An 18381-nucleotide genomic window follows, 5' to 3' on the forward strand; every position below is an offset into this window, starting at 1 on the left:
ATTTGTATCCTTATTATAGTAATTGCTCATTAGAGTTGATTACGTAAATCAGAATGACAACTTATTTGAATAAATGTAGAGTCTGGAAACTTAAATGGCCTGAACACATCATCTACAATATATTGATGTGGCTTGTGTATGGATTAGGATGATTTGATGGACTAGCAGTGTCATTTATGAAGAGACCTGCCCAAGCTGACAAATTAATATTGTCAGTATTGGCTTCATGAGAAATTGTTTATTTGCCCGCTAATGGCCATGAGATGCTGACTTCCCTTTATTTCCTCAATGTAATTTAAAGCCCTCACCATCTCATACTATAGTAGGTATTCAGCACTTTCCTGAATCTACTCTAAGTCACACACAAGGCTAAGAGCTTGTCTATACTACGGCTAGATCGGCACTGCTGAGATTGATGCAGGGAGTCTAGTGAAGAGTGAGGGAAGTCGGCGGGAGAGTGTCGCCCGTCAACACAATGCAGTATAGATACCACATTAAGTCGACCTAAACCATGTCAACTCCAGTTATGTTATTAACGTAACTGGAGTAGCGTAACTTGGGTCGACTTACCCCGGTAGTGTAGACAAAGGCCTAAGTATTCTACTTCCCAACTTTGTGACAAGACTGAAAAGAACAGAAAGGGAGGTAAAAACTAGTGATTCTTAAAATGTAGAGCTGTGGAAAAAGTGTATCTCATGTCCAGAGTATCTAATTTCTCTCAGTGGAAATGGGAGGATCCAAGGGCCAAAAAGACAAAACCTTGTTTTAATTTAGCTTAAATATGAGAATAGCTTTGTTATGATCATTAAACATTCATTTGGCAAAAGCTAGCATTAATATCACAACTGAGGAATAACAGTATAGCTTGAATGCTGGTTTGTGTTTCTAACACGTCAGCTCTGATACCCTGAGAGAACAAAGTTTGTTTCCACACAGGAAAAGTGCCTGAACTATTAAACCTTATTGTTTCATAATACAGTGTAAGTACAAACAAAGCTGATATAAGTGATTTTATAACCAAAGTCCACATGAGACCGGAGATAAACCTTTTTTAATTAGCTGTCAAGTTAGGGTAGATATATTTTTGATGTTTTTACAAAAAGAGGTCATTAAAAGTCTACCAGGATCTCTGTTGGATTCTATTGATAATGAAAAAAAGGAACTATTCCTATAATCCAGTCTGGTTCCATGGGGAATTGAACAATACACTATTCAGAAATATTTAATAAAATTATTCATAATATAGTTATTTTAATAGTTTCTATGTCAACAATATTGTAGAGGCACAAATTCTAATAACTATATTGGCACAGCTTTAGGATAATCTTCTAATCTGCCCTGCCAATGTACAATTCAAGCATTGCTGTTAGTTAATAATAATTAAATCCCTAAATGTTTTAACATGAAAAATGCAAAACACTGCATATTCTATAAGAATAATTTGTTATAATCAGATCTGAAATATACAAGTGCCACTGAAAGTCAGTGACTTATTGTAGGGTACTATAGTAAGTACTATGATTAGATAACGAAGGGGGGGACAGTTTGAAGAAAATCTGATTTAAAATACACCGGCACTCCAGCCGGTTGGGGAGAGCGGGGCTCCGGCCGGGCTCTCCGCCCTCCTCCTGGCGCTCCTGCCGCCGGGGAGAGCGGAGCCACCCTCCCCCAGTACTCCGGCCTGCCGGGGAGAGCAGGGCCGCGGCTGGGCTCGTCGCCCTACCCCTGGTGCTCCGGCCGGCTGGGGAGAGCGGGGCCGTGGCCAGGCTCGCCGCCCTCCCCCCGGCGCTCTGGCCGGCCAGGAAGAGTGGGGCCGCCCTCCTCCTGGCGCTCCGGCTGGCCGGGGAGAGCGGGGCCGTGTCCAGGCTCTCCGCCCTCCTCCCGGCACTCCGGCCGGCCCGGGAGAGCGGGGCCATGGCGGGCTTGCCGCCCTCCCCCAGCACTCTGGCTGCCCTCCCCCGGCGCTCCGGCTGGCCAGGGAGAGCAGGGTCGCGGCCAGGCTCGGCACCCTCCCCTGCTGCGCTCCCCGCCGGGGGGCGGGGGGCGGCGGGAGGCTTTTTTGCCTTGGGTGGCAAAAAAGCCAGAGCCTGCACTGTTAAAGAGTCACTGTGGTGTCTTTAGATGCTTGCATTTGACCATTTGTTTTCACAGGGCTTTCAATTTATAAATCCAAGAAAAAATTTTCAAGTGATAAAAGATGTGCTGAGCTGCACTAAACTACTTTTATACAGTACATCTCTTGAGCTTCATCCCCAATTGTTATTGCAGAAAAGTAATATTACAGACTGTGTTCCATCTTATTCCATGTTTAAGTCTCAGCCACACAAAGAAGATGACCTTCTGGTGTAAAATTTGAACTGATATGAGACACAGTGAAAGATAGCTAGGCAGGGATACAACAGCCAGAAAGAATTTAAAATCAACAGATCAAACAATGCATGCTCCATACGCTGCGTTATTTATTTTTAAAATGCAGTTGCAAATTAATACATTTCCTTTTTCACAGAAACTTACTATGTATCTGCACAAAACAGAGAGGTGTGTGCATAGACACTAAACTTATGTGAAAAAGTAAGCAAGCAGATGCACGTGAAAAAATAGGCATGGATGTCATTGTATGAAAATCACAACCAAAGATCCTGCTCCTATGGACTTCAGTGGCATAATTTCCACTGGCTGCAATCATATAGGATCAAGCGCCAAATGTCTAATATACTGTATATAGCACTTATTTAGAAGTTATTAAACTACCGTATATACTCGTTCATTAGCCCGTACATTTATAAGCTGACCCCCCAAAATGGATAGGTAAAAATAGCAAAAACTGTATGACGCTTTCATAAGCCGACCCTATATTTCAGGTGTTGGAAAACTTTGGCTCCCGGCCCATCAGGGTAAGCCGCTGGTGGGTCAGGACGTTTTATTTACCTGGAGCATCTGCAGGCATGGAGCCCCTCAGCTCTCTGTGGCCGCGGTTCGCCGTTCCCAGCCAATGGGAACTGCGGGAAGTGGTGTGCCAGGTAAACAAAACACTCCAGGTAAACAAAACGACAATGTATTAGATCAGGGATCGGCAACCTTTGGCATGTGGCCTGCCAGGGTAAGCACCCTGGCAGGCTGGGCCGGTTTGTTTACCTGCCGTGTCTGCAGGTTCGGCCAATCGCGGCTCCCACTGGCCGCGGTTCACCACTCCAGCCCAATGGGGGCGGCGGGAAACAGTGCGGGCCAAGGGATGTGCTGCTGCCACTTCCTGCCGCCCTCATTGGCCTGGAGCGGTGAACCGTGGCCAGTGGGAGCCGCGATCGGCCGAACCTGTGGACATGGCAGGTAAACAAACCGGCCCGGCCCGCCAGGGTGCTTATCCTTGTGGGCCATGTGCCAAAGGTTGCCGATCCCTGTATTAGATATTCAATTCAATGATTCCATAGAGTTTAAAATCATCAAATTTTGGTGTAGACCCGTTTATAAGCAGGCCCCCACTCTTCGATGCGTCACTTTTTTACCAAAAATATTCGGCTTATGAACGAGGATATACAAGTTACTAAAATTGATATTTATAAATGCTATGATTTAAATAATGTAATATATTAGTACAAATAAGATCACTTTTGCATAGAAATTTGTGACACACGAACAGAGGGTGAAAGTCCCTGTGTGTCCAACACACATAGTACAATACATCTGGTACTCACTGTGCGGATCACTTGTATAGTACCAAAACCCACTGAAAATCCAAAATACTCCAGACAAATAAAAAACTACTAGGTATGTTGAGAAAATACAGAGTGTTATCACCAGTACAAAGTTAACATTTACCGTCAGTTAACACACATGTTCTCTGAGATAAGGAAACACACTTATTTCCCATTCTAAATACAGGGAAATACTGCAGTACTTCACATATCACGTTTGGTAAACTACTGATTGTGAAATCCTGGCTCTACTCAAGTCAATGGGAATTTTGCCATTGACTGCAATGAAGCCCTGACTTTCTAGTGATAACCACTTGTAGACTGAGTCAAAATCGTAAAAAAACAAAAAGGGCAGATACTACATCAGTGAGCTAGCTAAAATTATGCTCTATTAAATTCTCAATTACAAGGAGAAATGAAGGTAGCAAAGCTTTGATCAGGAGACAGACATTCTTCAAATGTGCCTTATATAAAGTAAGTCATTTCTAACTTTTTCTTCTGTTTTCAGTGTGTATTAGAGATAAACCTTTGTCCCAAAGTGAGATTTAGCCACGTACAGCCTCTTTAATCAGCTGAAGTAAAAACACTGAAACAAAGGAATGCTTCTGCCATAGATACACAAGGGATCACAGACCATAACAAAACATGGTAGTCAGATCTTAATACAGCCTCTTTGGTTGTATGTTCTACATTAACAGTCACTTTTACTAATGCTAGCTCATCACAGTCATAATAGGTCCTGGAGCTAGGGAAACTGGGGGTGCGGTAGCACCCTCTGGATTGAAGTGATTTCCATCATATACAGGGTTTATAGTTTAGTTCAATAGCTCTCAGCACCCCCACTGTACAAATTGTTCCAGCACCACTGATCACAGTACGTACATTACATGTACAGTGCATTGTAGTTGGGAGTGTGAGCCTGTGGGTCAATGAATATTACATTTTGCCAGTGTAACAACTACAGAAACATGTCTTGAAACTGTGTACTGAAACTGTAGTGTACACCTTTCACTACATATGTGTTTTTTTCTATTAGATGACCTAGGCCTTTGTTCAGCTTTTTTCCCCTCCTGTGATGTAATGCAACAGCAACATGAAGCTCAGTAACTGATTATACATCTAAAGGAAAGGAGAGAGACCAGTTACAATTGAGGCGTCTATCATGGACTTTTAATACCAGCAAATGTACAATAAAAGAAAGAGCTTATGAACTCAAACCCAACCAGAAATAAGCCTTACAACATTAGGACATGAAACATCAAATAGAGGTTCTAGTTCCATCTTGTAAACACATTAGACAAGCAGGAATTTAAGCCTTTGGCTAATTCTTATTCTCTTTTTCCCCTTATCCTCCCACAGAATCCAACACAATCCTTTCAAGAATGCAAATAGTGGGACATATATCCTCACTCCTCATGTTGACCTCCCATTCACTCCAATGGGAATTCTGTGCTTGGAAATATATAGCCCAGCATGCAGATCTGAGAAGCAGCATGTTTGGCAGGTGAGGGTTTCACAAAGATAGTACCATACGCAAGAAGGTTAATTTAAGAACCATACATAAATTAAAACAAATCTCAGACACACAGTGTGGATACCACATCAAAATCTGGCCCAACAATTCCCCTGCCAATAACCACAGATGTATGCTGCAGAGACAGATGAAAATGTATGCTTACGAGCACAATAATAATTTTGTATCCATAATACATCCATTACAAGGTGAACTTGTGCATCTAATCTACATTTAAGCATTTTTTTAAATGTCCGTAGCCTTAAAAATACAGGATTGTGTCACACGAGCACCCTTATGTAAGAGACCATGAATTGAAACATAGGCTGAAATCCTGGCTCCATATAAGTAAATGGGAGTTTTGATAGTCACTAAGTACTAGCCATAGTACTTAGTGGCTATGAAATGGCAAAAGGTTAATGAAGCAGGTCACAATGAGTAATGAAGGTGAGGATGTAGAATTCATGCCTTTTTTATTGAAGTTAAAAACAACATGATTCATTTGACTTTGCAGAATCACAAAAACAAACACACCAAAGAAATTCTTTACATCAAAAACCTGAACCTTTGAGATATACCCAAAATGAATAATAACAGTAATAACCAGCACAATAAGAAGGGACCCAGCTGATCATGAGCTCTGGTTAGCTGCTCATTGACATAGCAACATACATTTGAAATTGACATGGAATTCTTGTACAGATTCTGAGTAGTGATTTCCTTGTGCCTTTTAATGGTTCTTATCTCAAAAAGTCACCCTACTTTGGGACTCCCTTTGACAAGAGCAGCTTACTTTTACACCACTACAAAAAGTGGAAGGATGGACCATAAGGCAATACTAAATAGCTTCATTTAATTAAACTTAGCCACCACTGTATAAAGTCCCTTGAAAGTGACCTGGTAAGGGCAAACTGTATCAGAAGGACATTAGGGATTTCCCTGACCTCCTACAAGCACAGGCAGTGGGAGCTGCATTTCAATCCTTTAGACTGTAGGTAAAAGATTGTGCTATTCCAAAATTTATTCAAAACTGATGGCATTAGTTTAAAAAGCCTGGAGACTATCCAGAGACCCTTTTAGCTAATCTTTCAACCCACTGAGAGATTTTACAGCTAAAAAAGACTGAGAAATTATTTATCTAATTATCAATCAGGTAAAGTAACTTTTGCATTCATTTCTGTCTCAACAAGATTCAAACAACCTTGGCAAGTCTATATATTTTCCCTAAAATGCTTCGAATAATTAAAGCTACCTAATTTCAGATGCTCAGCTTACAGATTTTTAAAATAAAAAAGATCCAGACGTTTTAATCTTCTGAATAAAAAAGATCCAGACGTTTTAATCTTTAACCACCACAATAATGTTGGTATCATTTTAATAGCTACAAAGACAATAATTATTAACCTTAAAGTATTATGCCTAACAATAAAAGCATAATGGCTGACGATATTACCACTTTTCTTCTCCATTTTGAAAGACAGTATTGTAACCAATATTTATTGCACCCAAGCGTGGTTTCTTCTTTCTGATTGTTACCAGTCCTTTACCAGAGGCTGGAAAAAATAGGGGGTGAGATTCTGGCCCCTTGGAAGTCAGTAGCAAAAAAGACGGTTACTCACCTTTGTAACTGTTGTTCTTCGAGATGTGTTGCTCATATCCATTCCAATTAGGTGTGTGTGCGCCACGTGCACAATCATCCGAAGATTTTTACCCTAGCAACATTCGGTGGTTCGGCTGAGGTGCCCCCTGGAGTGGCGCCCTTATGGCGCCGGATATATGCCCCTGCCGACCAGCGCCCCCTTAGTTCCTTCTTGCCGGCTCCTCTGACAGTGGGGAAGGAGGGCGGGTTTGGAATGGATATGAGCAACACATCTTGAAGAACAACAGTTACAAAGGTGAGTTACCATATTTTCTTCTTCGAGTGCTTGCTCATATCGATTCCAATTAGGTGACTCCCAAGCCTTACCTAGACAGTGGGGTCGGAGTGAGATGTAGCTGAGTGAAGGACTGCTGAACCCAATGCCGCATCATCCCTGGACTGCTGCACTATGGCATAGTGGGAAGCAAAGGTATGCACAGATGACCAGGTCGCTGCCCTACAGATCTCCTGTATGGGCACATGAGCCAGAAAGGCAGAGGACGAAGCTTGAGCCTGAGCAGAATGGGCAGTGAGGCGGGTAGTTGGGACACCAGCCAGGTCATAGCACGCTTGGATGCATGATGTAATCTAAGACGAGATTCGCTGCGAGGAGACCAGGAGGCCTTTCATCCGGTCTGCCACCGCTACGAACAGCTGGGACGTCTTCCTAAAAGGTTTTGTTCATTCGATGTAGAAGGCAAGAGCCCTACGAACATCCAGGGAATGCAGCTGTTGCTCTCGTCGCGAAGCATGCGGCTTCAGAAAGAAGACCGGGAGGAAGATGTCTTGGTTGACAGGGAAGGCAGACACCACCTTAGGGAGGAAGGTGGGGTGTGGTTGCAGCTGTATCTTGTCCTTTTGGAACACCGTATACGGTGGGTCCGATGTGAGGGCCCAAAGTTCTGACACTCGTCTCGCCAATGTGATAGCGATGAGGAAAGCGGTTTTCCAGGAAAGGTACAGAAGCGAGCAGGTGGCCATCGGTTCAAAGGGGGCACCCATGAGCCTAGATAGGACCAGATTGAGGTCCCACATAGGGACCGTATGACGAACTTGTGAGTACAGACGTTCCAAACCCTTAAGGAACCTGGTGACCATGGGATTGGAGAAAACCGAGTGCCCATTTTCGCCAGGGTGGAAGGCTGAAATTGCTGCTAGATGTACTCTGATGGATGAGACAGCTAGGCCTTGCTGTTTCAGGGACCAGAGATAGTCTAGGATGGAAGGTACTGGCGACTGCAGAGGGACAGTATTGCTCAGGGCACATCAGCAGGAGAAGCGCTTCCATTTGGCCAGGGATGTGGACCTAGTGGAGGGCTTTCTGCTACCCAAGAGTACTTGCTGCACTGAACTAGAGCAATGCAGCTCAGATTGAGTTAGCCATGCAGACGTATCGACCACTCGTGAGCCAGGAAGGACCTGCTGAGGCGATCTGCCAAGGTGTTCTGGACTCCTGGGAGAAACGACGCCACCACGTCGATTGAGTGGGCTATGCAAAATTCCCAGAGGTGCATGGCTTCCTGACAGAGGAGGGACGACAGCACTCAGCCTTGCTTGTTGATGTAAAACATGGCCGTTGTGTTGTCTGTGACAATTGTGACACAACAGCCCTGAAGGTGTTCGCGGAATACCTGACATGGCAGGCGTACTGCTCTCAGTTCCCTTACATTGATGTGCAGGGTTATTTCTTGCACGGACCAAAGACCTTGTGTGAGAAGGTCCGCAAAGTGAGCGCCCCAGCCCAGAGATGACGCATCCGGGGTCAGTACTAGAGAGGGCTGTGGGGCATGGAATGGCATCCCCCCGCAAACAAACCTGGGGTTTAGCCACCACTCTAGGGAGGATAAGTCACCTGTTGGCACAGTGAGTACTGAGTCCAAAGTGTCCCAGCCTGGACGGTACACTGACGAGAGCCAGATCTGAAGCGAGCAGAGGCGTAGTCTGGCATGTCTGGTCATGAAGGTGCACGAGGCCATGTGGCCCAGAAGACCGAGGCACGTGCGTGCTGTCGAGATCAGGAAGCTTTGTAGGCCGTGAATAATGGTCATCATGGACTGGAAGCAGGCCTATGGTAGGCACGCCCTGGCGAGATTCGAGTCCAGGATCACCCCAATGAAGTCTATTCTTTGGGTTGGCTCCAAAGTGGACTTTTTGGTGTTGAGCAGCAGGCCCAGTTGCCTGAACAAGCTCATGACGAACCGAACATGAGAACGCACCTGTAGCTCAGAACGACCCCAAATGAGCCAGTCATCGAGGTACGGAAACACTTGGATCCAATGTCGGTGGAGCAAGGCCACTACTACAGCCATACACTTCATGAAGACCCTTGGTGCTGTGGACAGACCGAAGGGAAGGATGGTAAACTGGAAATGCTGCTGGTTGACCACAAAGTGAAGGAATCGCCTGTGCGGCGGGTAAATTGCTATTTGGAAGTTCGCGTCCTTCATGTCAAGGGCGGCGTACAAGTCTCCAGGATCCAGGGAAGGGATAATGGTCCTCAGGGAAACCATGCAGAACTTCAACTTTACCATGAATTTGTTGAGTCCATGCAGATCCAGGATGGGGCGAAGTCCCCCCTTTGCCTTGGGGATTAGGAAGTAATGGGAGTAAAAACCCCTGCCCCTCAAGTCCTTCTTCCACCCCTCCAATAGACAGGAGTGCTTGTACCTCCTGTAAGAGGAGTTGCTCATGAGAAGGGTCCCTGAAGAGGGATGGGGAGGGAGGGTGGGAAGGAGAGGGTGAAACAAACTGAAGATGGTATCCAGTTTCCATCATGCGTAGGACCCAGCAATCTGATGTTATATGGGGCCACGCAGGGAGGAAATAGGAGAGGCAGTTGAAGAAAGGCGGGAAAGGATCCTGCAAGGAGACTGGTGCTCCATCCTCGGGCACACCTTCAAAAGTTTTGCTTTGGCCCCGCCGATGATTTTGGGGGGCCCTGATTCTGGCCTGATTGAGGACTAGATTGTCTTCTCCTATTACCACGACCACGCCTTCTAATGAAGTCTTGTCGCGGTCGAGGGTTAGGGTAGGTGTGCTGCGGTTAGGGCCGGAAGGGCCTACTTTGCGTCATCGGGGTATGCATGCCAAGTGAGCGCATGATGGCCTGGTTATCCTTCAGACTCTGCAGCCTAGGATCAGTCTTGTCTGAGAAAAGACCTTTGCTGGTGCTGGGACGTTCCAGTGCCGGAGGCGCGCTTTGGACCGATGGTGCCCAGTCTGCACGCGGTGCCGAGGTCACCGGGCTAAGTGCCACTTCCGTTAGGAGCTGTTTTAAGCGAAAGTCTCGGTCCTTTTTTGTTCGAGGCTTGAAAGCCTTACAAATGCGGCACTTATCAGGTTGATGGGATTCCCCCAGGCACTTCAAACAGGAGTTGTGGGGGTCTCCTGTGGGCATCAGCTTGAGACAGGCCGAGCAAGGCTTGAAACCCGGAGATCTGGGCATGAGCCCTGGTACCGGGGAGGAGGGAAGGGGATAAACCCCGTTTCCTCTACGTATATACACTATGTACAAAAACTTACTAACAACTACACTATAACTGTTAAAACTATTAAGACTACACTAAAGAACTATCTACAGTACACGAGTAAAGAGCTAGGGATGTGGAGATCAGCTATGCCGCGCTCCACAGTTCCAACGAATGTCACGGGCGGTAAGAAGGAACTGAGGGGGCGCTGGGTCGTCAGGGACATATATCCGGCGCCATAAGGGCGCCACTCCAGGGGGAGCCTCAGCTGACCCACTGAGTGTTGCTAGAGTAAAAATCTTCAGATGATCGTGCACGCAGTGCGTGCACACCTAATTGGAATCAATATGAGCAAGCACTCGAAGAAGAACGCTCAATGATTCCAGTGGAGCCAGGATTTCACGCAGCGTGTTACAGATTCCTCATCCTTTCAATCCAAGAACTATTCTTTTATCTAATTTACCATTTCCTCTCTTATCAGCTGAAATTTTGGCTATATTTCTATCTAAGCAGATAGAGCAAGTGACCCTAAGTGCAGATGACCCAGTCAAAGGACAAAAAGAGAAAACTAGTTACTTTAATGTTATAGTGCTCTCAGTTTATGATACATAAATTCAGATTCACCTTGGTCATTGTTTACCAGAAGCTTGATTTTCACCTCAGCTGAAGTCTGCTTGTTTTTGAGATTTATGTAGGCAGATTTGGCAGCCTTTTCATACTTACTTGGCCTGTGAGATATAAAAACAGAATATGGGACCCTCTCTCAAAGAGTAAGTTATTGCTTGTCTGAAAAAGTACTACATTAGCTAGTGGAACAGGCATGGATAAGGAATTTCTATTAGAATTCTCCTACGGAAGACTTCCATTTTCCTTCATTATTTTTGTTAACTGGAAAACCTACCTAAATCAAGGGCCAGATTTTCAGCCTGAGTAAATTGCTGTAGTCAGGGCTCCAGGGTTTTGGCCGCCCCAAGCAGCCAAGAAAAAAAAAAAAAAAGCCGCGATCGCCATCTGCGGCGGCAATTCGGCAGGAGGTCCTTCGCTCCGAGGCGGAGTGAGGGACCATCCGCCGAATTGCTGCTTAATAGCTGGACGTGCTGCCCGTCTCCCGAGTGGCCGCCCCAAGCACTTGTTTGACAAGCTGGTGCTTGGAGCCGGTCCTGGCTGTAGTTGACTTCAATAGAAATACATGGATTTACATCAGCTGAGGATCTGGGACTAAGTGTGCACCTAATTTTATTTTAATACTATCTTATCAATACAGAATGTGACAAAAGAAATGCACTTTGTATGCCAGACACCCATAGTATAATCAGAGACTCAACAGAAACCTACAGTAATGTGAAGCAGACTAGGGGTAAAATTTTTAAAAGAGCGTAGGAGCCTGAGGAGCCTAAAGACCAGCTTTTTGAAACTCCCACTGGGCTCTGATCTGCATCTTTAGGTGTCTAAATACCTTTAAAAAATTGGCCCAGAGTCCATAGACTTTGTCCGTTCAATGGGACTTAGGTTTCTAAGTGACTGTGGGTATGTCTACAATGCAATAAAAGACCTGCAGCTGGCCCTGGTCAGCTGACTCAGGTTTGCACTACTATGAAATTGTAGTGTAGACATTTGGACTCAGGCCAGAGCTTGAGCTCTGAGACCCCGTGGGAGGGGAGGGGTCCAGAGCCCAGGCTCCAGCCTGAGCCTGAATGTCTACAATGAAATGTTATAGCCCCGCAGCTCAGGCCCTGCAAGCCCAAGTCAGCTGACCCAGGCCAGCTGCAGCTGTGCTGTGGATCTCTCATTGCAGTGTAACCATACCCTTAGGTACTTTTGAAAATTTTACACCATATATATATATATATATATATATATATATATATATATATATAAAAGAACTGTCTGCATATAATCCATGAATAATATTAGTGAGAGCCAGCATGCATTAATACATGTCATCAATCAGAGAACAGATACATAGATACACAAACAGTTGACAAAAAACAAGGAAATATTTAATGGGGGAGGAAAACGAGATAGCCATGAAACCATCTAACATCAGAAGATGGATTAACATCTACGAATGTCAACAGAAAAGTCTCAAGAATATGCCACAAGGTAGGAACCGAAGGCGCTGTTGGAGGGATGGCCTATTGGTGGAGGATTATATGTATTTAACATAGCTGAACAGTGATATTTGGTAGGGACTTCTAAAAGTTGGATAGCTCTGATAAGCATCATCATGAATGGATGCTAATCCAAAAACAACTGCCAAACCTTTTGTGGCTTCACTAGATTTAAAGGCAGTTTGGCATGCTGAGCCTGGCTCACCGTTATAATTGCGGTTTGGAAGAGCAGAAGTAAAGGAGGAGTAGAATGATCCTGTTTGGAATAACTATCTAATTTTACCCCTAAATATTTGACCAGAGAGAGACACTGAAATACAGTAAAGTTCAGGCAATTTTTTACTGACTAGCATTCACATAGCAGATTGAGACAAATATGTATATTTTGCAAAAAGACACTATTGCAATCCAGTTCCACACTCCGTGGTTGTCATTACCTTTGTCTTTCCTAGCAAGTATGTCTTGCAATTTGGCTATCTCTGCCCTGTATTTTCACAACTGTTAAAGAAAATATCATAGAATCATAGAAGACTAGGGTTGGAGGAGACCTCAGGAGGTCAGATGTTTCTAGCTCTCTTTTAGCATCTAATTCTAGTTGGTATTTCTAGGGGAGTTTCTAAGATCAGAAAGCTCCAGATCCAACTCCCAGGAAAAAGTAGATTTCAAAGGGAGCAGGACCTGGCCCAGAATTTGCAAGTTTACAGTAGAAATTGAACATTTCTCTCTCTCTCTCTCTCTGCTGCCGGGGAAGAGTGGAAAATATGGAGACGACTAATTTTCTTGTTCAACTGACATACACGCTGCTAAAAATACACTGCTACCTCAATATAATGCGACCCAATATAACACAAATTTGGATATAACGCGGTAAAGCAGTGCTCCGGGAGGGCGGGGCTGCGCACTCCGGTAGATCAAAGCAAGTTCGATATAACGCAGTTTCACCTATAACGCGGTAAGATTTTTTGGCTCCCAAGGACAGCGTTATATTGAGGTAGAGGTGTACTGTAATAAATGTGACAGGTTTCAGAGTAGTAGCCGTGTTAGTCTGTATCAGCAAAAACAACAAGGAATCCTTGTGGCACCTTAGAGACTAACAAATGTATTTGGACATAAGCTTTGACAAATAAATTTGTTAGTCTCTAAGGTGTAATAAATGTGTGTGCAATCATCACTCTGCTGGCCACAATGGCCATTTAATTTCATAGCAGTAGCTGGGTTAGAAGTCAGAAGCTATTGCTCCAAAAGAATAAGTCCCCCTATCGCCTGAGCTACAGAAGAAACGCAGTTAGCTGTTAGAAGTATATAGCCAGACTGGGGGACTACTCACTGAGTAAAGTACTACTCAGCAAGTGTAATGGTGGCAAAATCTGTCCAACGGCATCTGTCGTTCAATAAAACAGTTCTTAATCCTTCATTGCATATGCTGTAGCCATATTGGTACTAGGATATCAGAGAGACAAGGTGGGTGAGGTAATATCTTTTATTAGACCAACTTCTATTGGTGAAAGATGCTCACAAGCTTGCACAGAGATCTTCTTCGGGTTCTTAATCCTGTCAGCAGAGATGGCTGACATACACACACACGACAATTTGTTGAATTCAATACATTCCAGTAATACATTTTTTTAAAAAAAACCCATCAGAATAAGACCTAGCATCCTGAAATTCTAGCTCAAGTGTTCGTGCGTTCTTTTTAAGCCACTAAGCAGCATATGATTTATGATTATATAAATAAAAAAGTAATGAGCAAAGATTAGGGAAAACAATTTCTCCAATTTTAGAAAATATGAGATATTGTCTTTGAAGGCTAAGATATGGGATTAAGGACTCAAAATGTTTTCTAAGATATTTCCTTAGTGCAAATTAAAACCAATTCTTTAATGAAGGAATATCATTTAAACTAAGGATTCAGGTTGTATCATGAAAGCTTGCTCCATGATGACTTTTTGTCACCACATCTTTCAAATACACCATTTGAAAACAAGCTAATGCATTTTATAATTCAATAGCATCAGAGTAATGGAATGAGGTTGAAAAGCCCAGAGCCCAGATATAAAGAACTCAAAGAGATCTAATTATCAGTGCTTTGTGCTATCAATCATCATGCCACACTGCAGCATCCTCTGTCTTAGTGGAATTGCTTGGGAATAAGGTTCCCTGCTTTGTGTGTGACTGACATGGGTCTAGAACAATGTAAGTGGTGAAAATTGCCATATGGTGAATATTAAATGAAAGTTGCTCTGCTATAAATCAAAGAATGCTGCTGGCTGTCATCACTAGAATTATACAACCACTTTTCAAAAGGGTCAAAAGTGGCTGCTTGTTTTGTTTCTGTGCTAGGTTGTATCACAAAACTAATTTCTCAGCCTCTCATACAAAAATGTATTACAGAGATACTGTTGAAATTGGGAGATAAAATAAAGAGTCATATAAAATGTTTAATCTGTTTGCAAAGTTTCCTGCAGTTTTGTTTGTTCTCGCTTAAAAAAAAAAAACCCTCTAAAATACATCAGCATGCAATCATTATTAAATACAAACCAACAAATAAATACAATAAAAGGGAATATTTTCCTAAAGAAACAGTTTCAGCTTCAAGCAAATATAAATATTAAGAAAAAATTAATTTTTAAATATTTTTTGTTAATGTCCTTAAAACTTATGAAAAGGAAATGTTTGGGAACACAGAAACAAAGCTGTGTAATAAAATCAGTACCCTAAAGTAATGTAAAAAAGAATACCCCCCTTCTTAGTGAAAAGGGGAGTTTATAGTGTCACTATTACTGTCAAAATGGTTTCTTCTTCCTCAGATGTTATAGGATATTTGAGCACAATAATGTTTCAATAGTTTCTCCCACACACAAAAGGAAATAGGCCTTTTTATACAGATTGTATGATGGACTTGACTTAATCTCTGTTTTAACATAAACATGCCCATTGCACAAAACAGGGACAATAGTGGGTTACTGCTTTCTGACTATTCTGCCAGTACTATATCAGCAGTGTAACAATTTGAGTGGATAGTAAAACAAAAGATGTTTCTGGCCATTTTCATAGATTTTTTTTTCCAGCCATGTGATACTCAGGGTTGGATGAACTAGGAAAAAAAAAAAAAAGCAGAATCTTAGCTTCCATTTGAAAAATAAGTTCCCTATTTTTTTCCCTGTGAGAATACCATTGAAACATAAACTGATAGAAAATGGCCACTTGTGTTGAGAGAGACAAGAAACCTCAGCAAACAGTTGGGGGCAGGATGGGTGGGTGAAGGGACCTAAAGATGCCCCAGGCATGCCTGCTCATCTTATGTAAAATGAGTCACTTTAAATTTCAGGTCTATCCCAAAGAATCATCTCCCTACCTCTCCCAGGAGAGGTAGACAGGATATAGTTACACTGGGGACAAAGAAGGAAACCAATTACTGATTCCCAGGAACAGTCAAAAATGCTAAAGCTGGCTCTGGGTATCCACCTCAACTGGGAAATTCATATATGAACTGGATAAACTCATGTTTCGATATGTGGGGGTTGAGGGTCAGATATTCATAATGAAAAAAAGTCACCCCATAATTCCTATGTTCTCTCTAGGAAAATAAATGCCACCAAATTAGCTTACATAGATAAAATGATTAAAACTTTCAGGTGGCATTTAATAAACATCCAAGAATGAAATTGGGTGACTGCCAAGCTCATCAAGCAAAGGGAGTATTGGGACTCTCAGATTCAGAACTTTACTTTGTGGCACAGGGTCACCCTGACATGATGGCTCTCAACAAGACTGTGGCTAGTTCCTCAATATGGCAGCAGTGTGGAGTTGCTGAAGGACATTGCTACCTACCAATACAAGTTTAATTCTGTCCCTGGAGGAGTTGAATAATCCTATGTGAAAATACATTAGGGACATTTGAACAGAAGACTATTAAAAATGCTGGAAGAATTTCTAGATTTTTACTTTTTTACCACTTGGTATAATACAAAAAAAAAGAAATTGATAGAATATTGTTCTAATGGAGAGACAGAGAATGCAGGAATCTATTTCAGTGGCTTCTAGTCTTTCACCCATTGATGTGACTGGCAACACTCCGATTATTTTTATGTGGGCAGGAACTAACCACATCTCAGTGGGTTTCTGGTGCGATGGACACATTTGAAGGATTTTAAAGTGGATTTGCTTTAGCAGCAGCAAAGTAACAGACACACATTGTTAGAAGGCCTATTTGAGTTGCATAGTTGAAGGAGTGCACCATTTAAGCAAAAGGCTTTGCTGATGTCCCACACAATCTCTAAAGCTTATTCCTTAACACTAGAGCTGGATGTACCACTTCTTAGGGGTGCCCAGGGTTCTGAGGTTCTTTGCTATCATTTGCCCTTAGTATTGGAAGTCTGGTCTGTATCTGCTGTGGGTCAGCTCCCCAACTTCCCCCATAGATAACACATGCACTCCCCTCTAGGCCTCACAGTCCCTCAACAGGTTAGTGATTGGCACACCTCAATCCTCAAACCCTCCAAGTGTCTCCCTGGAGTATCCAGCTCCTGGGCCACTTGCAGCATTCAGAGATTCGCTGCCTCCAAAGAAACAGCATATCCCAGTTTACCAGTTCCACCTCAGATCCACTTAATTCACAGCACTTTGTTATGTTTATTGTGAAATCAAATATATGTCTATTTAACAAAGCATGGGTATTAAAGTAGTAGCAAGTGGAATTATTGGAAACAAATCATTACATATGAAATAAACCCATAAAGACACAGTTAATTAACTAGAGAATCATGTCTTATATAATGTTGCTCACCCAAAATCTTGGCAGCGCTTTACAACCAGGTTGTGTGACCATCCTTTACAGCCAGGTTGACTGTGACTGTTTCATGAGACAGACACGCCGTCAGCTTGCCTTCTAGGTGAAGCATCCATTATGTTTGCCTCCCAAGATATACGAATCCCAACCTGCTATTCATTTCATCTTGTAGATTTCCTTTATTGCAGATCTCACAATCTCTCATGTATGCAAATAGATATACAGTGTGGGGCATACCATACCCAAATGGCCAGACAGGGAGATAGGCATCTGTTACCTCCTATCTGAAAGGAACATTTCTGAGATAGGTCACCTCCTGGCGACCAGCCTTAACTTCAAGACCTTAAGAAGATAATTTTCAATACAAATACATAACACCTTAAATATTATCCATATATATATTTTGCAATGATTATGACCACCAGTGGGCTACTGGCTCTCAGTGGAGATCCCACATGTCATCCTTCAGTGCAGATCTCAAACCCAGGGGATCCCTATGCACCTTGTGCCCTCTGCCAATTGGGTCACACCAGGCACAATTTTTTTTAAGACAAAACTTCTTGTGTTGGTGGAAAGTACAGATTCAGTGACACTGAAACATTTCCTGAATTCAGCTCAGCCAAAACCACCCAACTATCCAAACAAACCAACTAACCAACCAAACAAACAAAAACAAAAAAACCCCATCCTGATAAAGGCAGAATGTTTCATTCTGACATTTTTAAAATGAAACATTTCAATCTTTCAGGTTGAAATAACTTTTTGTTTTGAAATTTCCCTCAATTAGAAAAGTTCAAAAATGTAAAAAACAGTCAAAATTAAAATGAAATTCTTTTCAGTTTTTCAATTCACCAAAAATTCAGGTAAATATCATTTACAGTTGACCCAAACTACTAAAAAAAATGTTTTTGCACCTGCCCCAAAAATCCATTATTTGCATAGTTTTTATTACTAGTAATCTCTCACCCACTGTCAGCCTGCCTATCTCTGAGGGCACAATGGGAGATCAAATGAAATGCAACTTTAAGTAAAAACAACGAGGAGTCCTTGTGGCACCTTAGAGACTAACAAATTTATTTGGGCATAAGCTTTCGTGCTCTAAGGTGCCACAAGGACTCCTTGTTGTTTTTGCTGATACAGACTAACACGGCTACCACTCTGCTACTTTAA

The sequence above is a fragment of the Malaclemys terrapin genome, chromosome 2 (assembly GCF_027887155.1).
Source record: "Malaclemys terrapin pileata isolate rMalTer1 chromosome 2, rMalTer1.hap1, whole genome shotgun sequence".
Classification (NCBI taxonomy): Eukaryota; Metazoa; Chordata; order Testudines; family Emydidae; genus Malaclemys; species Malaclemys terrapin.